Genomic DNA, 25,051 nt, shown 5'->3' with positions numbered 1-25,051 from the left:
AAATTCCCAACTGCCTTTGACTCATTACACACAGACTTGGCAAACTAAACACCTTTTAGCCTAGCCTGAAATCCCTTAGTGTAAGAATGTAACCCAGAATAAACAATGCATCTCTTTCCAATACTGCAATAACAGTATCTTCTAATATTAGTACCTTAAGAGTAATTAACTGTTTTACTACCTCAAATCCCTATCCTAATTAGTTATCAATTAGTGAGATGTTTAACCTCTTTAGGCTGAACACAGATAAGTTTTTCCACTATTCACCATCACTTCTAATGATCGGTTTTTACTTCAATTGTTAGCTATTTTCTCTTCTTCTCTAATCGATGCTCTCAGCTGATACCCCCCTTCCGGATCTTCTAGGCACTAACAGGTGATCTTCACTTGCTCCTTTATCTTCCTCTGTTGTTTCCTCCTGACGCATTTTCATCACAGGTAAAGTACCCAATCTGTCCATAATTATAACAGTCTTCTGAAAGTTGCTGAAAGTGTAGCTGAAATCTTCCTCCTCCTATTTCTTCTCGTCCTCTTCCTCTCCAATTCTGTGTCTGTCCAGAAACTGGCTGTGGATATGGAACATCTGGTACCCCCCTTGGCTGGTACAATTGCATTTGATATTGTTCAGTTGAAGCTGTAGCAGTGATTGTTGATTTGGTTCACTCTGATTCTTCATAACCAAAGCTTCTCTTCTCCTTCTTCTTCTCCAATTCTTGGGAACCTTTCCTCAGCAGTTTCTCCTCTTCTGTATCTTCAGCGTCTCGAGCTGTTCCTCTAGCTCTCTTACCTCTCCCAAAGTCGTCGCTTCCTCCAGGCCTGATAAGCCTCGGTCTATATCTCCTTCTATTTCTTCTTTGCCAGTCATTGTAGGATAAAATCCTCTTGAACATAAAGCACCTTTACTCTCCAAATCTTCATCGCTTTCTTCATCTGAACTCGAATCTCTTGTATCCTTCTTCCTTCAACTTTCATCAGAGATCAAATCTCTAGTATCATTCTTCTTTCCTCTCTTGCCAACTTCCTTCTGATCACAGAGTCATCTCCACCCATGACCTCTTCATCATCACTCATCTTCATCATCCTCATCTTCTTTAAGTTCCATCCTCCTTAACCTCCCTCTTTTCTTCCAGACATCACATTTTCTTCCTTCTGGAGTTTTGGATTCATCTTTATCGTTATTTCTGCTTGTCCTCTATCTATTATTCATCTTCATCTCTGATGCAACAATCACCCTCCTGGATGATCACCGGAAGCTGAGGATAAACATCCCTAAGCTGTACTTTTTGCTGAATCCGTATGTGAGAAAGGTGTACTAACTTCTGCCATTAGTTTTTCTAACACTACTTTAGTTAAAGGATTACTATTTTTTCCCTTATATCAACCCTTTTATATTCCTTTATCGTGAATTATTTTATTTTAGCCTGTATAGCCTATGGCTTCCCCCCCTGTAATTATGTTTTTTTTTTTTTTTATAAATCAATCAAAATATGAATATTAAAAAATTCAATTAAATGCCTTATTCAAAAACCATTTAATTAAAAATAAAAACCAATTAAAAACTCAATAAAAAATTATGAATAATTTAAAACCAATTTTTATTTCTATATTCTATGTCACCAATTTATCGATTTAATGGCTATCTTACCACAATCCATCAGGAAAGTAAATGTAACCATAAACTCCATTGTTTAATATGCACCCAAGTAAATGTAAGTTAGTCAACTTCAAAGCAATCCCAAAAACAAAGCCTCTAACCCTATCATTACTACAATTCCCATAAACCCCTTGCTCTATCAGCACCTAATTATCTTAAATTTACAGAATAATGTCAGTCCTTGATTCCCAACACAACTCCCATCAAACCCCAGTGATACAGAGCCTCCAAAATGCAATTTTTAATGAATCATTTGCCAAGCCTATGTAAAATTGTCATAACATCACATATTTTGTAACGGATGATTTTGTGAACTAGCCTGATATCTGATCCTCTGCCTCGTCACACCTTGTCACGTGACGCACGTCAGTCACACGTTAGCCCCCCTCTCTCTCCTTTGCTCCGTTCTATAGCCTCATATGACAAGAGAACAAAACAGTACAGACAAGCATTCAAAGTTTATACACTTAACCAAGTTATCCACATTCAATATTCCCCCACTCACATTTGCCATAAGACTGAACCTAGGACTAAATAGATCGCTCAAAACATTTTTATTTTATTTTAATCCGTCATTTAATTCAATGCATTATACTTCGCCAACATATATTTAATTTATAAATTTACTACATCTCAACAACTAGTTTCTTGTTCGAATAACAGTTACTTTAACGATTTTAAAAGATTTGTGTCCATCTTCCCCTTATCTGTAGCTATTTCACCCCTGCAGGGAAACCCCAAAGACCTATGACCCTTACCCAAAATGCCGTGTTCTGTAGGCTTAGCACATAACCGCATGTCGTAGTTTTAGTGCCGTAAACCAAAACGTGTCCTAATCTCGTGTCATAAACTCCCCCTTTCTGTAGTGTAGTGTCGCAAAATCATGCACATGCGCACATCCATTTAAAAATACTTCTTCACCGTGGAAGGAGATTTTCTACTCCCTCCCCAAACAGACAGAATAACAGTCCAGCTGTAACTCCCGTTTCCCCCTTATAGTCAAACAACATTTAACAGCGCTCACAAAACATATAACCTGACTTACACACAGAGACAAGTTTAAGAGACTTTAATCCATCGCAATGGGGTCTCTAAGGATATGTTAGCATGTAGCACGCAACACAATTAGCATTTAGCATTAGCCTTAGCCTTAGGTACACTGTGACACAAAACCCATTTAGCATTAGCCTTAGATACACTGTGACACAAAACACATTTAGCATTCAGCATTAGCCTTAGCCACGAGGTAACTGCGGCCTACTACACAAAGACATATCCTGCACTGCCCTTATTCCCTTTAAACATAAATTTCTCATTGCCTACCGTTACCAATGGAATATAAATTTCTCCTACCATTTTTTGCTACCGTGACTTAATGACCATTACACCAAGAAATCAGACCCAATCAGACATCCCGTCGGACGAAAGTCAAATCATAATCACAATCAGATAAACCTCATTAAACCGAGTTCTCTTCAAAAACTCACCGAATGCACATTCTATCGTACACGCGGATTTTGCCGGCCCATTATCTAAAATGGCCCACCCTGGAGGTCTTAAAGCGGTACAGTGCCCTAAAGATGAATGCGCATATCTGCCTTAATTGTACACTTTCAATACTTAAATCCTACCGTTTAATGCTCTAAATTTCCCCATTGCCTACCGTTACCAATGGAATATATTTTAACAGACTCTAGTCAACAGCAATAACGCCACCCGAGGCAAGGTCGTATGGTACATCTCTCCAGTGTACACAAGTCGTATCCAATCTAACAAACTCCGAAGCGGTAAGAAAAACTCACCCTTGTTTGGCCATGCTTCAAAGCGAGTTAGCCTGGCGGTTGACTGAAACAAAGAAGAGACGCAAACCAGCCCCACGTTGGGCGCCATTATGTCGTATCGGATGAGTGGTGGCCATTATTGCTGTCAACAAAGAGTCCGTTCAAGCTGCATCGTGTTTTAGAGGCTTTTATTAATACCACGAGGTTACAGCATAAGTTAACAGACCCGCGGATCCGGAGAAGCAGTCCCAAATGAATCTTAATGCTTTCTACCCCTCCGTCGTTGTTCCCCCAGTATATATAACCTTCCAAGATGTGGGTGGCTCCCTCTACTGTCCAATCCCCGTGTCTACAACACACTTCCTATCTGTCGTATGTGGCGTCACACTAAAACCTTCCCTCTTGATACCAAAAATCAACATTCTTTCAGTTCCATTGAAAAAACATTTAACACCATCATATTGTCAATACACTACACTAGCAATCTGGCCATCCAGAATCACAACAGGCTGACTTATGCCCCATGGAAGCGCGCACATAGTTTTCGTGACGTTGTCAGCCAACCCATCTATGTAGCTAGATGCTAAATAATTGTATTGTAAACACACACACAATCTATTCACTTACTCTTGCAAATACAACAACCATCTCTGTTTTCTGAGCTGCATCTTCAATTCCGTATGTCCATATTCTATAAATTGGAAAAAAATTTAACTCAGCTATCCAGCTTAGTATTTTCAACAGATAGCTAGCTAATTGTGCTGACGTTACCAAAAGAAGCTAACGTCATGTTAGCCATGTTAGCTAGCTATCTTTATTACTAATTTTTAGCATATTTGGACAGTACTTGATTAGACAGTAATTGCTTAGCTAGTGATACTTTGTCGGGTGGTGAACAGAGCGCCAGCAGTTGGATTCAGTGTCCAGGTAGCTAATCAATAACTGTACTGTCAAAACACTGCTCATAACATTTGCTGGGTTGCTAATGAAGCAGAACTGCTAGCTAGACTGGGTAATCACTCACATTAGTGAGTGAGTGAGTGAGTGAGTGAGTGAGTGAGTGAGTGAGTGAGTGAGTGAGTGAGTGAGTGAGTGAGTGAGTGAGTGAGTGAGTGAGTGAGTGAGTTAGCTTAACGGTATCTGTCAGTGCAGCTTTTGAGTCAACATGTTGAAATGTAAGTTACTCGAATCTGGCTTACTGTGAGGTCAATAACTCTGAATAACATCATCAAGGGCTAACAAAATGTGCTATAGTAATAGCAAGCTAACAAAGTTTACCTCCTTCTCATCTTTGCACCACAGATAGAACAATGAGACAGATATTTCACTGGATATTTCACACAGATATTTTTTTGTTATATGAAGCATCGCTTGGCGTTTCCACTCACTACCAAATATGGTAGTGAGAGGAAGCCCATTGCCGGGCATTGGGAGAAGATGGAACGAGATGGATTTTGGCCGACATTCTGCAAATGTTCTCATCAATGAAACATTTGATCTCAATACAGTTTTCTGTTCCCAAAACTAGAATCTGTTATGAACAGAGTGGACGAAGGTTTGTAGATATCACCTTTTGCAAAAGTTTTTAAAAATTGCGTTGTTTAGAAGGAGTGCAAAGGTGAATTAAGTTATTGCAAACGCGCATTTCACAGAGTAGGCGTTCCCTAACAGAAATATGCAGATGATGCTAGAACGCCCCAATAGGATCTCGCTAGCTCGTGTTTGGCTCTGCCCCGTTCCTTGCTTGTTCTGCCCACTATGGCTCATTTGTTCCCATTGGAAACGACAGGCTTTGGTCTATCTTAGTTTAGTTATAAAAATGTTTGTTTGCGCTCTCTGTGACGATGTGTGATAGAAGGAGTCAGGCGCAGGAGGTAAAATACTGAAGTCCAGAGTTTAATCCGTTCGTATAAATCAAACTCTCAAGCGTCAAACGAAACTGTACAAGGGAAAACATCCAACTTCGCAATAACACAGAGAAATGTACCTCAACCGAGCTACACGCTCTCACAACAAAACAATCACTCACAAAGACAAGGGGAACAGAGGGAACACTTATACACATACTATTTAGGGGAAAGAGCACCAGGTGTGTGTGATTGACAAGACATGACAAGTGGAGTGATGAGAATGGGATCGGCAGTAGCTAGTACTCCGGTGAGGGCGGGAGTATGGGGGTGTTGTCTCTGGGCCTCTCCTCTGTGTCATACAACCGAGACAGTGCGTCTGCCTTCATGTTCTTCGTACCCAGAATGTATGAGAGTGTGAAATCAAACCGGGCGAAGAAGAGGGCCCACCTGGCCTGGCGAGGATTCAGCCTCCTCGCTGCCCGAATGTACTCCAGGTTACGGTGGTCTGTCCAGATGAGGAAAGGGTGTTTCGCCCCTTCGAGCCAATGTCTCCACACCGTCAAAGCTTGGACAACAGCCAACAGCTCCCGATCACCAACGCCGTAGTTCTGCTCCGCCGAGCTGAGCTTCTTAGAAAAGAAGGCACAGGGGCGGAGCTTGGGTGGCGTTGGGATAAGACAGCTCCTATCCCTACCTCGGACGCATCCACCTCCACTACGAACGGTAGTGATGGATCAGGGTGAACCAGTACCGGGGCTGAGGTGAACAGACCCCGCAATCTACTGAATGCCAAATCAGCCTCAGCAGACCAGCGGAGCCGGGACGGCCCACCCTTCAACAAGGAGGTAATGGGAGCTGCGACCTTGCCAAAACCCAGAATAAACCTTCGATAATAGTTGGCAAAGCCAAGGAAGTGCTGCACCTCCTTTACCGTGGTTGGAGTTGGCCAATTACGCACGGCTGCAATGCGGTCTCCCTCCATCTCCACACCTGTGGTGGTTATGCGATATCCGAGGAAGGAGATTGACTGCTGGAAAAACTCACACTTCTCTGCCTTGGCATAAAGATCATTTTCCAGCAGTCGGACCAGTACTTTGCGAACCAGGGACACATGCTCGGGCGCGCGTAGCGAATACACCAGGATGTCATCGATGTAGACCACCACACCACGACCAAGCATGTCCAGAAACACCTCGTTCACAAAGGACTGGAAAACGGATGGAGCATTCATCAAACCGTAGGGCATCACCAGGTATTCATAATGCCCCGAGGTTGTGCTGAATGCTGTTTTCTACTCATCCCCTTCCCGAATACGCATCAGGTTGTAGGCACTACTGAGGTCTAATTTGGTGAAAAAACGGGCCCCATGCATTGACTCAATCACTGTAGGAATGAAGGGAAGAGGATAACTAAATCGTACCAGTCACATTATTCAGTGGTCGATAATCAATGCACGGGCGTAAACCGCCATCTTTCTTCTTCACAAAGAAGAAACTTGAGGAGGCAGGTGAAGTGAAGGGACGTATATATATATAACTCCAGCGCGTAGTCCTGAGCGGTCCTCGTCCCCTGCCTTAGATGAACCAGTCGTTCGCCCGCCTCTCGACCCTCAGGCGGCTGATCAAAAATGGCCCAAAAGAGGTGAGCAAACTCCCTGTAGTTCTCCAACGTGGTACCTCCCTCGTTCCATACCGCATTGGCCCACTCCAGGGCTCTCCCACAAAGGCAGGAAACGAGGACGGATACCTTCTCCCGCTCCCGGGGCTCCAGTCTGATGCTGGAGAAATACAACTCCAGTTGGAGTAGGAATCCCTTACATCGCTCTGCAGTCCCGTCAAACGCCGGTGGCCGGGATATCTGGATCCCTCTAGGGGCTGGGGTGTAGGTGGCTGGATCCGGTTGACCAGCTGGTCTCGATAGATCGGATCCTCTCCTCTCCAGGTGTTCTACCACCTGTAGAACCCGATCCATCGCTTCCCCCAAGCTGGCCAACATCGAGGAATGCTCCTGGACCCTTGCCACAACTCCAGGCATGCGGTCTTCTCCTGCTGACTCCATATCAGGTGAGTGATTCTGTGACGAGGTGTGAAAGAAGGAGTCAGGCGCAGGAGGTAAAATACCGAAGTCCAGAGTTTAATCCGTTTGCAAAAATCAAACGCCCCAAGCGTCAAACGAAACTGTACAAGGGAAAACATCCACCTTGGCAATAACACAGTGAAATGTGTTACACGCTCTCACAACAAAACAATCACTCACAAAGACAAGGGGAACAGAGGGAACACTTATACACATACTATTTAGGGGAATGAGCACCAGGTGTGTGTGATTGACAAGACATGACAAGTGGAGTGATGAGAATGGGATCGGCAGTAGCTAGTACTCCGGTGAGGGCGGGAGTATGGGGGTGTTGTCTCTGGGCCTCTCCTCTGTGTCATACAGCCGAGACAGTGCGTCTGCCTTCATGTTCTTCGTACCCGGAATGTATGAGAGTGTGAAATCAAACCGGGCGAAGAAGAGGGCCCACCTGGCCTGGCGAGGATTCAGCCTCCTCGCTGCCCGAATGTACTCCAGGTTACGGTGGTCTGTCCAGATGAGGAAAGGGTGTTTCGCCCCTTCGAGCCAATGTCTCCACACCGTCAAAGCTTGGACAACAGCCAACAGCTCCCGATCACCAACGCCGTAGTTCTGCTCCGCCGAGCTGAGCTTCTTAGAAAAGAAGGCACAGGGGCGGAGCTTGGGTGGCGTTGGGATAAGACAGCTCCTATCCCTACCTCGGACGCATCCACCTCCACTACGAACGGTAGTGATGGATCAGGGTGAACCAGTACCGGGGCTGAGGTGAACAGACCCCGCAATCTACTGAATGCCAAATCAGCCTCAGCAGACCAGCGGAGCCGGGACGGCCCACCCTTCAACAAGGAGGTAATGGGAGCTGCGACCTTGCCAAAACCCAGAATAAACCTTCGATAATAGTTGGCAAAGCCAAGGAAGTGCTGCACCTCCTTTACCGTGGTTGGAGTTGGCCAATTACGCACGGCTGCAATGCGGTCTCCCTCCATCTCCACACCTGTGGTGGTTATGCGATATCCGAGGAAGGAGATTGACTGCTGGAAAAACTCACACTTCTCTGCCTTGGCATAAAGATCATTTTCCAGCAGTCGGACCAGTACTTTGCGAACCAGGGACACATGCTCGGCGCGCGTAGCGGAATACACCAGGATGTCATCGATGTAGACCACCACACCACGACCAAGCATGTCCAGAAACACCTCGTTCACAAAGGACTGGAAAACGGATGGAGCATTCATCAAACCGTAGGGCATCACCAGGTATTCATAATGCCCCGAGGTTGTGCTGAATGCTGTTTTCTACTCATCCCCTTCCCGAATACGCATCAGGTTGTAGGCACTACTGAGGTCTAATTTGGTGAAAAAACGGGCCCCATGCATTGACTCAATCACTGTAGGAATGAAGGGAAGAGGATAACTAAATCGTACCGTCACATTATTCAGTGGTCGATAATCAATGCACGGGCGTAAACCGCCATCTTTCTTCTTCACAAAGAAGAAACTTGAGGAGGCAGGTGAAGTGAAGGGACGTATATATATATAACTCCAGCGCGTAGTCCTGAGCGGTCCTCGTCCCCTGCCTTAGATGAACCAGTCGTTCGCCCGCCTCTCGACCCTCAGGCGGCTGATCAAAAATGGCCCAAAAGAGGTGAGCAAACTCCCTGTAGTTCTCCAATGTGGTACCTCCCTCGTTCCATACCGCATTGGCCCACTCCAGGGCTCTCCCACAAAGGCAGGAAACGAGGACGGATACCTTCTCCCGCTCCCGGGGCTCCAGTCTGATGCTGGAGAAATACAACTCCAGTTGGAGTAGGAATCCCTTACATCGCTCTGCAGTCCCGTCAAACGCCGGTGGCCGGAATATCTGGATCCCTCTAGGGGCTGGGGTGTAGGTGGCTGGATCCGGTTGACCAGCTGGTCTTGATAGATCAGATCCTCTCCTCTCCAGGTGTTCTACCACCTGTAGAACCCGATCCATCGCTTCCCCCAAGCTGGCCAACATCGAGGAATGCTCCTGGACCCTTGCCACAACTCCAGGCATGCGGTCTTCTCCTGCTGACTCCATATCAGGTGAGTGATTCTGTGACGAGGTGTGAAAGAAGGAGTCAGGCGCAGGAGGTAAAATACCGAAGTCCAGAGTTTAATCCGTTTGCAAAAATCAAACGCCCCAAGCGTCAAACGAAACTGTACAAGGGAAAACATCCACCTTGGCAATAACACAGTGAAATGTGTTACACGCTCTCACAACAAAACAATCACTCACAAAGACAAGGGGAACAGAGGGAACACTTATACACATACTATTTAGGGGAATGAGCACCAGGTGTGTGTGATTGACAAGACATGACAAGTGGAGTGATGAGAATGGGATCGGCAGTAGCTAGTACTACGGTGACGACGAACGCCGAAGCCTGCCCGAACCAGGAGGGGGGGCAGCCTCGGCGGAAGTCGTGACAATCTCTCCCTCAGAGAATGAACAGTCACCCTCGCGTGCCGAAATATAATTTTTTGGGACCAATCAAAAATGACTTTGGAAAACCACTTTGACTCCGCCTCCTAAAGTGCCACCGTACACAGAAATGCTGGTTTTAGGCAGCACTAAAAAGGCAGGGCAAGCCAGGGCTCATGTTTGGAGTATTCATTGCAGTGTGTAATGCAGTGTAGCCTAACTTGTTTTACACCATCCCAGCAGGGCAAAAGACTTGGGGCTGAGACAAAATCATTCGGGGCTAAAGCCCCGAAAGCCTGGGTCTGGTGACGTCAATACTGCCAAGGTAGAGAAAATTGATCAATGAGACTACCTAAACAATCTAAATGAGAACAACCATCTCAGTAACGGGTGCAATAAATCCAACTACTAACAGATTTGATTAGTTTACAAAAATGTATGTTATTTATCTACTTTGGTTTAGATACAAGCATCATGAAACCTATAACACAGTAAATTAATTTGACTTTGTGAAAATCAATTTTTGGGACCTAATTTGCTTACCACTGTCCATTTCTTCCTTCACAGACTCCAAGAAATGATGACCTCTTCCTGAATATTTGGTCATATGCTTAATTTTGTGTATGGTTTTCTAGAAACAAGGGGTAGCTCAACTAACCCTTTGGCACAACTTACCCAACTCTCCCCTACAGTAAATGGTGAGGAGACAGCCAGAGAGAGAGAGAGACGAAGAGAAAGGGTGAGAGAGAGGCAGAGGTGAGGGGAAGAGAAAAAGAGAGGGAGAGAGTGAAAGAGAGAGAGAAATGGAGACAGAGAGAGTAAGACAGTGGGGGAGAGACAGAACGAAAGAGAGAGGAGGGAGACAGAGAGGAGGAGAGAGAAAGAGCGGGGCAGGAAATGACGGATAGCCCAGGTGTCACCCAGGGGGCAAACAGTGACTGAAAGGTGAGACCTGCTGGGTAAACAGCATATAGTCACCTGGCCTGAACCCCAGTCCTCCTTCACCCACACACACACACACACACACAGACACACACACACACACACTAACACACACACACACGTACCGGAGTATAGCGCCACAGGTCTCACAACATGTGCACAATAAAGCATGAAGTATAGCATGAGTTTGACAAAAGCCACACAATATTGACTCAAACATCAGTATGGTAGATTTAGCAGCAAGAGCTATGTATGATTCTAATGGTTAGCCCAGACTGCCACCTAGTGAGGGGACTGTGAATGAACTCGGCAGTCTATACCAGGACCAAGCTCCGCTCTTTGGGGGATCGGCTTTCAGCTCGACTGCCCCCAGCCTCTGGAATGCTCTCCCGGACCACCTGAAGGCACCATAGACTCTGGGCTCCCTTAAAACGGGCCTAAAGACTTTTCTCTTTAGGAAGGCTTTTTGTTGATAGCTGTGTGATTTGGTGTCCTTGTCCCTTGTAGCGTCAGCTGTGTTCTTTGTGTCAGTTGCCTGTCTAGTTGGGTCCATTTTTTTTATTTTATTTTATTTTATTGTATGCACTTTGAGATTATTCTGTATAATGAACAGCGCTTTACAAATGTAATAAGTTATTATTATATATAAAAACAATCTCCTCTCTATATTGCACATTACATTTTACATTTTAGTCATTTAGCAGACACTGTTATCCAGAGTGACTTACAGTTTAGTGAGTGCATACATTTTCATACTGGCCCCCAGTGGGAATCGAACCCACAACCCTGGCGTTGCAAACGCCATGCTCTACCAACTGAGCTACACAAGGCTACACGCACATTAGTCATGACATTTTAAAAAATACCACCTGAAAATGATATTTCGTTTTTAATGGTAATGTATGTTTGGCATTAGAATATAAATGCAGGCTAGCTATTTGGTCGATTGAAAACACCAGGCTACATCCTTCCATTGGCCTTAATTACAGTGCTATTATAGTGGTATATACAGTACTGTATGTACTAATGTGGTATATATATGGTATAGATGTACTAATGTTGTATAAGGTTGTCTTTGTTGCTATGGAAAAATCCTGCTTGGGTTCGACGTCCCGCAACAGCAGCTAATAAATCTTTAGTGTCTGAGAGGCTTGCGTGCAGATTTATATTATTCTGAGTGTATTATCCACACAATAACATTAAAGCTGTAATCCTAGCCTCTAGCGTTTCCTTCATTTGTTGTAATTACATGTTTGTCAGGTGAGGATGTATCCTGGCGCTAACAAAGCTTACGTGAAGTGAGCCATTGATTCTTCATATCGTCATCTCTCTCTTTAATAGCTAACAAGATGTTGCTCAATACACCAGGCCCTGTAGTTTTTTCTCCTATTAGGTTACCTCCCAAATGGCACCCTATTCCCTATGTAGTGCACTACTTCTGACCAGGGCCCATAAGGCTCTGGTCAAAAGTAGTGCATGTAGGTAGGGATTAGCATGCCATTTGGGGTGTAGCCTTATTGTGCCTTTCGCTCCCAAACTGACTTTCTCTTAATCAATGATTTATGGTTCAGGCTCTTACCCCTTCCACCAAACCTAATAAAGCCACTGTTTTCTTTACATGGAACATTTACAAAATAAAACAAGAAAATCAACTTCTACTTCAGGTGGCGGTGGCCCACTTCCAAAGACAACAGAGTTTCTACAACTCTTCTCTCTGAACAGTGTATTTATTGTATTGATATTGGGAGGCAATACTTAGGGATAGTATAAAGATCCATCATATAGTACAGTATATAGACCCTCTGTCATATTAGTTGGTTCATGTTGTTTTAACCCATATGTGAGTTACTAATATTGTATGTGCTGATAATGTAGCTTTCACCTCCATTTTAGGTTAGAAACCCTGTCTTGACCAAGACATATTGAATGTATACAAGACATTAACAATAAATGATCAGAACAACACAATGATTAAGAGGAACAGACAGTGGTCTGTAGTTGTGACTGAGCTCAATCAAATCCTGTTTCTCCCTCCAGACAAAGTGACTGTGACTGACTTCTTTGCCTCTCAGGTGTGAAATAACATAATGAAGGAGTCTGTGAGGAGCATGTTTAAGGTGCTGCTCTGTGTGCAGTAGACTACTCTGCTCAGATACAGACAGACAGACTTCTCTTTCTATCTCTCTCTCTCTCTCTCTCCATCTCTCTCTCTCTAGTCTAGTGCACTGTGTCTATGTGAGACCTGCTTCGCTTTGAATTCCTCTTGCTGGCACTCACGATTGTCAATTTCATGGTTGATTAATTGTCATTACTGGGTGAGAGACAAAAAAGGAGAAATGCATTTCTGGATTAAAATGGGGAGGAGCGAGACCTTCCCTGAAGAGTGAGGTTTAGAAAGAGAAACATTCATTCAAAGGTTTTCCTTGGGTTGTTGTTGTTGCCCTTATTCTAGTCAGAGAGCCGATTTGTTACAGTTGATATATTTTTTTATGTTGTGGAAATTTTGAGTGAGATGAAGTTAATTCAAGTCATCATTCTCTACTTAGCAGTAAAGTGAGTAAGGGCTGGGTGGTAAACCATATTTTACCTTTTGTTTGTTAAATGTAATATAAATGTAATAACTGAGTGATGAAACTCGAAAAATGATGTCAATCGCCCTTTTCTACCACCAGTAAGAGACTGCTAACAGTTGAGAACTGCTATTTTGCTAGCAAGAGCTTTGGCTGCGCACATGTACTATTTTCTGCCATGAATAGTGCATGTGAAGCAATGCTGGTGCCAAAAGTACCCTAGAAATCGGCACAAGGCCGAAGTAAGAACTGCCATTGAAAATACTTAGTCATACATTTTAGCCATGTAGCAGATGCTCTCATCCAGAGTGACTTACAGAAGCAAATAGGGTTAAGTGCCTTGCTCAAGGACACATCAACACATTTTTCACCTAGTTGGCTCAGGGATTCAAACAAGCAACCTTTCAGTTACTGGCTCAACACTCTTAACCGCTAGGCTACCTGCCTAGAGGAAAAAAATAGAAAAGAGAAATCATAAAAAGAGGCATACAAAGACAAAACAAATGTGGTAGTGTGGAAATTATAACAAATGAGTGAAGGAAATGCATAAATTGATGAAAATGCTGAAAAGGTTTGATTGAACAGTATAAAACAATCAGAATGTATGTGTTGCCATAGGGTCATGTGCTACTCGTGAAGCATATTTATAACTTTTTTTATTTAAAAAAACATAAAATACTGTCAAATACTGTCATACCATCATAAATTGGAAGAATATTGTGATATGATATTTTGGCCATATCATCCAGCCCTAAAGTGAGTGAAGCTTATCACGCCTTGCATTGTGTATTGATGGTAATAATACAGGTTAATGGCACTTAGCCCAAGGCAACAAATTATTACACTATTACAAATAATCAAAGCTTCAAAAGTATATACAGTGCCTTCAGAAATTATTCAGACCCCTTTACTTTTTTCATATTTTGTTACGTTACAGCCTTATTCTAAAATGGATTAAATAGTTTTTTCCTCATCAATCTACACACAATACCCCATAATGACAAAACAAAAACAGGTTTTTATACATTTTCGCTAAAAGAACGGAAATATCACATTAACATAAGTATTCAGACCCTTTACTCAGTACTTTGTTTAAGCACCTTTGGCAGCGATTACAGCATCGAGTCTTCTTGAGTATGACGCTACAAGCTTGGCAAACCTGTATTTGGGGAGTTCTCCCATTCTTCTCTGCAGATCCTCTCAAGCTCTGTCAGGTTGGATGGGGAGCTATTTTCAGGTCTGTCCAGAGATGTTCGATCAGGTTCAAGTCCAGGGCTCTGGCTGGGCCACTCAAGGACATTCAGAGACTTGTCTGAAGCCACTCCTGCTTTGTCTTGGCTGTGTGCTTAGGGTCATTGTCCTGTTGAAAGGTGAACCTTCGCCCCAGTCTGAGGTCCTGAGTGCTCTGGAGCAGGTTTTCATCAAGGATCTCTCTGTACTTTGCGCCGTTCATCTTTGCCTCGATCCTGACTAGTCTCCCAGTCCCTGCCGTTGAAAAACCTCCCCACAGCATGATGCTGCCACCAGCATGCTTCACCGTAGGGATGGTGCTAGGTTTCCTCCAGATGTGACACTTGGCATTTAGGCCAAAGAGTTCAATCATGATTTTATCAGACCAGAGAATCTTGTTTCTCATGGTCTGAGAGTCTTTAGGTGACTTTTGGCTAACTCCAAGTGGGTGGTCATGTGCCTTTTACAGAGGAGTTGCTTCCGTCTGGCCACTCTACCATAAAGGCCTCATTGGTGGAGTGCTGCAGAGATGGTTGTCCTTCTGGAAGTTTCTCCAATCTCCACAGAGGAACTCTGGAGCTCTGTCAGAGTGACCATCAGGTTCTTGGTCACCTCCCTGACCAATGCCCTTCTTCCAATTTGGAAGAGTCTTGGGGGTTCCAAACATCTTCCATTTAAGAATTATGGAGGCCACTGTGTTCTTGGGGACTTTCAATGCTGCAGAAATGTTTTGCTACCTGTGCCTCGACACAATCCTGTCTCAGAGCTCTACGGACAATTCCTTCAACCTCATGGCTTGGTTTTTGCTCTGACATGCACTGTCAACTGTGGGACCTTATATAGACAGGTGTGTGCCTTTCCAAATCATATCCAATGAATTGAATTTACCACAGGTGGACTCCAATCTAGTTGTAGAAACATCTCAATGATGATCAATGGAAACAGGATGCACCTGAGATAAATGTTCGAGTCTCATAGCAAAGGGGCTGAATACTTATGTAAATAAGGTATTTCTGTTTTTTATTTATAATACATTTGCACAAAAATTATTTCATCAGTTTTAGAATAAGGCTGTAACGTAACAAAATGTGGAAAAAATCAAGGGGTCTGAATACTTTCCGAAGGAACTGTATAGAGAGAGCAGTGGAGGCTGCTGAGGGGAGGACGGCTCACAATAATGTCTGGAACGGAGCGAATGGAATGGCATCAAACACATGGAAACCATGTGTTTGTTGTATTTAAAACCATTCCACCTATTCCACTCCAGCCATTATCACGAGCCCGTCCTCCCCAATTAAGGATTAAGGTGCCACCAACCTTCTGTGATAGAGAGGTTAGTGGGAGATAAATTACAGTCATTCTTTTTTCTTCTCCTCCCTCTTTGTTGAATGACATTGATATGAGTTTGTCTGTCTTGGTTGTTGAGGAAACAAGTCAATCCTGTTCTTAAAGTATTTCTAAAGTATTATAATCAATCTACTGTATGTATTATTATTACACAAGGTGATTTCATTGTCAAGGCACAGTCACTGTTGTCAAGCCAATGCTAAGGATCTTATACGGTCTAATACCAAAACAACTGCATTAGTGCCAGCTGCACCTGCGATATTACATTGAATGTGGAGAGGTGACACAAAGGTCACAAAGTAACAGCACGCTTCAGGCTTTAGATTTTTCTTTAGCACCGTTTGGATTACTTGTAAGGACAACTTGATTAAGGGAACATTGTCTCTATGACAGAATGCCAAAAGGATTATGATTTACTAAATGGATGGTATATTATTTATTGAAAGACACTGCATGTTGATGATCTATTCAGGAGGGTGGTTTTTTTCCTTACAAGGGGAATAATTTGAAATGACAAAGAACCAAAAGACCCCTTAGATAGATACATGTCCGCAGGGTTGTATTGTGAAGTTAATATAAAACCAGGTTTGGGATCAATTTCTGAATTTAATTCCATTCAAACAATGAATTTGAATTGAATTTGAATGGGCCACACCCCACAGGAAGCAGAATTTGAATTGAATTTGAATTGAAGGTAGTAGAATTTAATTCAAACCAATTCAATTGAGAATTGAAACTTAAAATGTTCAATCATTTGACAAATCTTTTATCCAAAGGATATGCCACCTATTAATGCAAAGAATACAAACACTATACTATTTCAAATATTAGTTTGATTATAACTCAAACATGTCAAACAGTATTTTTCTTTGTCATGAGATGGGTCGTTCCACGAAATAAGTGCCTTTGATATTTTAAGTAGAAATTGTGCCCCAATACTGAATTAAAAAATCATGTTATAGAAAATGAAGTGCCCTTTAATATAGACCTTGTGGAGAATTCAATCAATCAGATTTTCAATATGAATAAAGACTTGCTAAAGTGTGAAAATTCAGCATTTTGACATATAGGAATATTTTACCCACTTAAAGATGGAATCCACAGTAGTGGGAAACAGCGCCACTGTCCGCCCCACGGTCGTTGTTGTTGACAAGCAGAGGTGAGGAGCGCTGGGGGAGCGTCGCACAGTACACATGCTGCTGTTCTTGTCACACCCTGGTTCTGGGACTCATTATGTTGAGCCAGGGTGTGTGCAGTCTATGTGGTTTGGTTCTATGTTGGGTGTCAAAGTGTTGTAATTATGTTGATTAGTCATATGACTCCCAATCGGAGGTAACGAGTGTCAGCTGTCGGCTCGTTATCTCTGATTGGGAGCCATATTTATTCTGTATGTGTTCTTGTGGGCATTGTGGGTTATTGTTCCGTTTTCAGTCGTGTACTGTTGGACTTCACGTTTCGTCAGTGTTTATTGTTTTGGTTAGTGTACTTTATCTTAATAAAGTCATGTTCACTCAACGCGCTGCGCTTTGGTCTCCTTCACTCCTAGACGATCGTGACAGAATAACCCACCATAAAAGGACCAAGCAGCGCGTCCAGGAGCAAAGGGTCTGGACATGGATGGAACTGTTGGACGGTAAAGGGTCCTGGACTTGGGAGGAGATCCTGGATGGTATGGATCGCCGACCATGGAACGAGACGGTGGAGAGGCGACGGCGAGAGGAGCAACGGCATCGGCAGGGCCATCGTCGGAAGGACGAGAGGCAACCCCAAAAAGTTTTTGGGGGGGGGCACATGGCTTGGGCGACTGAGCAGCAGGAGGCTGCCACAAGGCAGATTCAGAAGGCTACCAGGTTAAGGGGGCTGACGGAGGCAGAGAAGGGACGGATTCAGGAGGCTACCAGGTTAAGGGGGCGACTGGGAAAGGCAGGGAAGGAAGGTGTAGAGGCACGGCGAGAGGTACTGGGGTGTGTAACCAGTCCGGTCCGGCCCGTTCCTAATCCCGAGGTACAGCCAGTCGTGTGTGTCCCCAGTACGGTACGGCCTGTTCCGGCCCCTCGCACTAAGTGTACGGTGCGCGTCGCCAGCCCAGCCCGGCCTGTTCCTGAGCCTCATACGAAGCCTACGGTGCGCGTCGCCAGCCCAGCCCGGCCTATTCCTACTCCAAGCACCAGGTCCACGGTGTGCTACGCCAGCCCGACCCGGCCTGTTCCGGCCACTCGCACCAGGGATACGGTGCGCTTCGCCAGCCCGGCCCGGCCTGTTCCGGCCACTCGCACCAGGGAGACGGTGCGCGTCGCCAGCCCAGCCCGGCCTGTTCCTGCTCCACGCACCAGGGATACGGTGCGCTTCGCCAGCCCGGCCCGGCCTGTTCCGGCCCCTCGCACCAGGGATACGGTGCGCGTCGCCAGCCCAGCCCGGCCTGTTCCTGCTCTCCGCACTAGGCCTTATGTGCGTCCCCCCAGGGCCAAGCATGCCCTGTTGCTGCTTCCCGCACTAGCCCTGAGATGCGTGTCCTCAGCCCGGTACCTCCAGTTCCGGCACCACGCACCAGGCCTACGGTGCGCCTCAGACGGCCAGAGTCTGCCGTCTGCCCAACGGGGCCTGAACTGTCCGTCTGCCCAACGCCGTCTGAACTGCCCGTCTGCCCAACGCCGTCTGAACTGCCCGTCTGCCCAACGGGGCCTGAACTGTCCGTCTGCCCAACGCCGTGTGAACTGCCCGTCTGCCCAACGGCGCCTGAACTGCCCGTCTGCCCAACGGCGCCTGAACTGCCCGTCTGCCCAACGCCCGTCTGAACTGCCCGTCTGCCCAACGCCCGTCTGAACTGTCCGTCTGCCCAACGCCGTCCTGAACTGCCCGTCTGTACTGAGCCTGCAAAGCCGCCCCGTCTGCCATGAGCCTTCAGAGCCGTCCGCCAGACCGGAGCCGCTAGAGCTCTCCGCCAGACAGGATCAGCCAGAGCCTTCCGCCAGACAGGATCAGCCAGAGCCTTCCGCCAGACAGGATCAGCCAGAGCCTTCCGCCAGACAGGATCAGCCAGAGCCTTCCGCCAGACAGGATCAGCCAGAGCCTTCCGCCAGACAGGATCAGCCAGAGCCTTCCGCCAGACAGGAGCAGCCAGAGCCTTCCGTCAGACCGGATCAGCCAGAGCCTTCCGCCAGACCGGATCAGCCAGAGCCTTCCGCCAGACCGGATCAGCCAGAGCCTTCGGCCAGACAGGATCAGCCTGATCCGTCAGCCTGCCATGAGCAGCCAGATCCGTCAGCCAGCCATGAGCAGCCAGATCCGTCGGCCAGCCATGAGCAGCCAGATCCGTCGGCCAGCCATGAGCAGCCAGATCCGTCGGCCAGCCATGAGCAGCCAGATCCGTCGGCCAGCCATGAGCAGCCAGATCCTTCAGCCCGCCATGAGCCGTTCAGCCAGGATCCGCCAGAGCCGTCCAGCCAGGATCCGCCAGAGCCAGCCAGCCAGGATCCGCCATTGAGTCAGGTGCTGCCCCTTATCCTGGGGCTGCCCCTTAGTCCGGTACTGCCCCTTAGTCCGGTGCTGCCCCTTAGTCCGGTGCTGCCCCTTAGTCCGGTGCTGCCCCTTAGTCCGGTGCTGCCCCTTAGTCCGGTGCTGCCTCTTAGTCCGGTGCTGCCCCTTAAACCGGTGGGGGTCATTTGGAGGAACCTACGTAAGCGGGTAGTGACGATGGTGGGGTGGTGGTCTAGGCCGGAGCCAGAACCGCCACCGAGGAGGTATGCCCGCCCAGCCCTCCCCCTGTTTGGGGGTTTTGAGGCGCGGTCGCAGTCCGCGCCTTTAGGGGGGGGTACTGTCACACCCTGGTTCTGGGACTCATTATGTTGAGCCAGGGTGTGTGCAGTCTATGTGGTTTGGTTCTATGTTGGGTGTCAAAGTGTTGTAATTATGTTGATTAGTCATATGACTCCCAATCGGAGGTAACGAGTGTCAGCTGTCGGCTCGTTATCTCTGATTGGGAGCCATATTTATTCTGTATGTGTTCTTGTGGGCATTGTGGGTTATTGTTCCGTTTTCAGTCGTGTACTGTTGGACTTCACGTTTCGTCAGTGTTTATTGTTTTGGTTAGTGTACTTTATCTTAATAAAGTCATGTTCACTCAACGCGCTGCGCTTTGGTCTCCTTCACTCCTAGACGATCGTGACAGTTCTATCGTGCGTGCAATGACGTACGAGGGAAAAAACATATTTGTTGTTGTAATATCACAAACAGACGTTGCAAATTCACTATTAAGGATTCCATCTTTAACCCCAAAATGGTGATTCATTTACCTCTGTCCCTCATTTTAAAGTCAACCCTGTTACATTAACTGAACTCTCAATTTAATATGGTGAAACTATTCCTTTTAAAATATTATTTTTTCCAAAATAAACATTGAACATCTAATAGTCAAATCATATTGTAAAAGCAGGTGAGCTGGTTCTACTATTTTTGGCAATTTTGTGGTGGAAAACTGAGCAGGTCCCTGTTTCCCATAGATAGGCAGGCTAGAAATGTTTTAATTTCCTTTTTTTTAAAGCTTGCATTCAATTAACTGCCTCTTCACTGTTGCACACAACACTAACAAGCATATTCAACACATCCCTTATTCAGAGTGCTCTCATGTTCTGTTTCCAAGCCTGGTACAATCAACTATTCATCTTAAACTGAAAACAACTACACAAAATAGTAAAGCTGGCAAGCAAAATCAGTGGGGTTAGTCTTCTGAACATGGAAGCACTGTTCTTGGAGAGAGTGGCTCAGACGAGGGCAAGAATTTAATCTGATTTTGCTTACCCCATGAACTGTATCCACATTTGTTGTTTTTGTTGTTGTAATTCTGCTTGCGATTTACATTGTTGTATGTATTTATATATTTATGCACTACTATTATACTATATGTGGTGATGCTGTGGAGCTGAGTTTGAAATGAGATTATTATTTGATCTAATGCATTTTGGGTAATGTATTTTTTCTGATTTAAAAACATTAAGGGAATTATGAATTTTTAGACAACCAACAACATGATCTTAGAATATTTCAACACCACTGTTAATATTTAAAATTGAGTTTTATAAATGAAATGTTTCAACCTTATGATAGGGTATTGGTAACCATACATGATGTCAAAATAAACATTACTATGATGATTGAAATTCACTGACTTAAATTATATTTCCTTTAATTCAAATTCAATTCAAATTTGCTTCCTGTAGAGCCAATTCAAATTCAAGAATTTAATTGGAATTAAAGAGCAATCCACAACTCAAATCAAATCCAATTTGTAGACTTACGAGACCTTCCCAACGATGCAGAGTTACAAAATAATGTATGCGTGTTTGTGTGTTTGTGTTGTGTCAGTATGCATGTGTGTGTGTGTGTGTGTGTGTGTGTGTGTGTGTGTGTGTGTGTGTGTGTGTGTGTGTGTGTGTGTGTGTGTGTGTTTGTGGGTTTTGTGTGAGAGTGTCAGTGTAGTGTGTGTGTGAGTGAGTGTTTATATAGTTTGTATATTTAGTCTTGTGAATGTGCATAGTCAGTGCAATATTGGGTCCGTGCAAATATACATTTTCTTCTAAATGACTAAAATGTCAAATGTAAATGTTTTACATACAGATCTCATATTACTGTATAGAATATATATTTATTTTTTAAATTTTAAATATTTATGTCAAAAATGTATCATTTGTACATTTCTTTATTAAAAATGTAGATATTTGTTACATTTGACTGTGTAAAACCTACCAGTACTACTTATTATCTGAGAGTGAGGCAGATACAGTGAGGGAAAAAAGTATTTGATCCCCTGCTGATTTTGTACGTTTGCCCACTGACAAAGAAATGATCAGTCTATAATTTTAATGGTAGGTTTATTTGAACAGTAAGAGACAGAATAACAACAAAAACCTTCAGAAAAACGCATGTCAAAAATGTTATAAATCGATTTGCATTTTAATGAGGGAAATAAGTATTTGACCCCCTCTCAATCAGAAAGATTTCTGGCTCCCATGTGTCTTTTATAAAGGTAACGAGCTGAGATTAGGAGCACACTCTTAAAGAGAGTGCTCCAAATCTCAGTTTGTTACCTGTATAAAAGACACCTGTCCACAGAAGCAATCAAACAATCAGATTCCAAACTCTCCACCATGGCCAAGACCAAAGAGCTCTCCAAGGATGTCAGGGACAAGATTGTAGACCTACACAAGGCTGGAATGGGCTACAAGACCATCGCCAAGCAGCTTGGTGAGAAGGTGACAACAGTTGGTGCGATTATTCGCAAATGGAAGAAACACAAAATAACTGTCAATCTTCCTTGGCCTGGGGCTCCATGCAAGATCTCACCTCGTGGAGTTGCAATGATCATGAGAACAGTGAGGAATCAGCCCAGAACTACACGGGAGGATCTTGTCAATGATCTCAAGGCAGCTGGGACCATAGTCACCAAGAAAACAATTGGTAACACACTACGCCGTGAAGGACTGAAATCCTGCAGCGCCCGCAAGGTCCCCCTGCTCAAGAAAGCACATATACAGGTCCGTCTGAAGTTTGCCAATGAACATCTGAATGATTCAGAGGAGAACTGGGTGAAAGTGTTGTGGTCAGATAAGACCAAAATCGAGCTCTTTGGCATCAACTCAACTCGCCGCGTTTGGAGGAGGAGGAATGCAGCTTATGACCCCAAGAACACCATCCCCACCGTCAAACATGGAGGTGGAAACATTATGCTTTGGGGGTGTTTTTCTTTTAAGGGGACAGGACAACTTCACCGCATCAAAGGGACAATGGACAGGCCATATACCGTCAAATCTTGGGTGAGAACCTCCTTCCCTCAGCCAGGGCATTGAAAATGGGTCGTGGATGGGTATTCCAGCATAACAATGACCCAAAACACACGGCCAAGGCAACAAAGGAGTGGCTCAAGAAGAAGCACATTAAGGTCCTGGAGTGGACTAGCCAGTCTCCAGACCTTAATCCCATAGAAAATCTGTGGAGGGAGCTGAAGGTTCGAGTTGCCAAACGTCAGCCTCGAAAACTTAATGACTTGGATAAGATCTGCAAAGAGGAGTGGGACAAAATCCCTCCTGAGATGTGTGCAAACCTGGTGGCCAACTACAAGAAATGTCTGACCTCTGTGATTGCCAACAAGGGTTTTGCCACCAAGTACTAAGTCATGTTTTGCAGAGGGGTCAAATACTTATTTCCCTCATTAAAATGCAAAAATCAATTTATAACATTTTTGACATGTGTTTTTCTGGATTTTTTTGTTGTGATTCTGTCTCTCACTGTTCAAATAAACCTACCATTAAAATTATAGACTGATCATGTCTTTGTCAGTGGGCAAACGTACAAAATCAGCAGGGGATCAAATACTTTTTTCCCTTACTGTATATAGCATTACAAAAACATGATTATTTGTCTCTCTGAAATTAAACCATCAAGTTATAGATTTAAACTAATACATGTCTGCCATGATTAGATAGTGAAAAAAAACACCAATCTCTTTCAGAATTTCTTTAAACAATAAAAGCTAATTTACTAACATTTCTGAAAATGGATGTATAGCGTTTTGGAATGAAACTTTACATTTCATCCTGTTGGGCAGCAAAGGTCAGGGAACACAGGCTTAGAGGCCTATTTAATCAAATATTGGTATGTGTCTCATATGTAGTGCTGTGCACTATAAAGGGAATAAGGTGCTATTTGGGACGAAGACTAGCCTACGCTTTATTTGGCGTAGGCTACGGCCACATAGCTTGATTGAACAGGACTTTGAATACATTTTCGTTTTCCAATCTAGAACTTAGATTTTTACTCAGCACTCTATCCTGTAATTGTTTGATTGTAAGGGGATCAGGGGGATAGTGAAAATGTACTCCGCTACTTCAGAAATTCAGGATAATAGACCATCTGTCTAGATGAGCAGTGGAGTCAGAGTTAAATTAGTTGAGGAAAGTCTTACTTACAGTAATATGGGCATTCAGACTGATAGCTAACTATTATTGTCACATCTACTCCCGCTCCCCCTTTCCGGTGCTCAAGGTCACCAGTTCACTCATCATTACGCACACCTGCCACCATCATTACGTGCACCTGCGCTTAATTATGGGACGCACCTGGACTCCATCAAGTCATATCTGTCACTCCCTCAGGTTCATTCCCCAGTCAGCATTGATGTTATGTTTCTCATGTCCAGACCCTGTTCTTGTTTTGTTTCATGTTTATTTATTATTCAATCCACACCCTGTACTTGCTTCTCATCTCCAAGCGTCTGTCGTTACAATTATGACAGTTGGATTTTCGTTTCTAGTCTGTATAACATGTCTAAGTCTGTACTGTAAGTCTTATTACTGTATATAGTGTGAATGATTACATCTTCCTGTCGCAGCCCTGGCCCTCTGTGTCCCAACCAGGCTAAGGACTTAATTGAGCGCCTCCTAGCGGTGGATCCTTCATCTTGCCTCACCGCCACCCAGGCCCTCCGCCACCCCTGGGTGGTCACCAATGGCAGCAAGCTCCTCCTCCATGTCCAACCTGCACCGCTCCATCTCCCAGAACCTCCGGCGGAGGGCGTCTCGGGCCTCAGTCCCCTCCTCGTCCTCCCGATGCCCCAGCAGCATGGGCTCCGGGGCTAGCCACAGTCGATTTCAATCTACGCACCAGTGGGAGAGAGAGCTTCTGGAGAGGAACCAGACCCAGAGACCCACCACCCAGAACCAGAGACAACAGCCAGGGAATCAGGACAGTCTCTGAAGCCCACCTCCCAGCCCCAGAAGCCCCCTGAGCAGGTTCAACCAGCGGGCTCCCCCTCCCCCACCAACACCACCCAGCCAGGGCCGCTCTGCCAAAGACCCAGTCAGAGTAACATCAGCAGCACAACAGCTGTTCAGGCTAAGTCTTCTGTCTTACTGCTGCAGACATCAGAGTGTCTCCATCCCCAGTCTGAATCATAGGCTTTCTCAAAAATGCCACCCTATTCCCTATTAAGTGCACTACTTTTGACCAGAGGTGGTGCCATTTGGGATGCAGACACAGTCTCCAGTTGTGTCTGTGAGTCAGGCTGAGGCCTTATCCTGTTCTGTCGCTGCTACTCTGTCTTAGTTACAGACCCATGCTTAGCTAGTAAACTCTGATCCTTCTATGGCTCACTCAACACCTGCTTGC

General features: G+C 44.9%; 1 pseudogene; it reads left to right on the top strand.

The window, feature by feature from the left end:
• LOC121570262 overlaps nucleotides 1–24,640 on the top strand; it is a 56,763-nt pseudogene extending 32,123 nt beyond the window's left edge.
• Nucleotides 24,641–25,051: the final 411 nt, after the last annotated feature.

This window comes from Coregonus clupeaformis, chromosome 7 (genome assembly GCF_020615455.1).
Source record: "Coregonus clupeaformis isolate EN_2021a chromosome 7, ASM2061545v1, whole genome shotgun sequence".
Lineage (NCBI taxonomy): Eukaryota > Metazoa > Chordata > Actinopteri > Salmoniformes > Salmonidae > Coregonus > Coregonus clupeaformis.
Note: the sequence above shows the minus strand (reverse complement) of the source record. Positions and strands in the feature narration are given on the sequence as shown.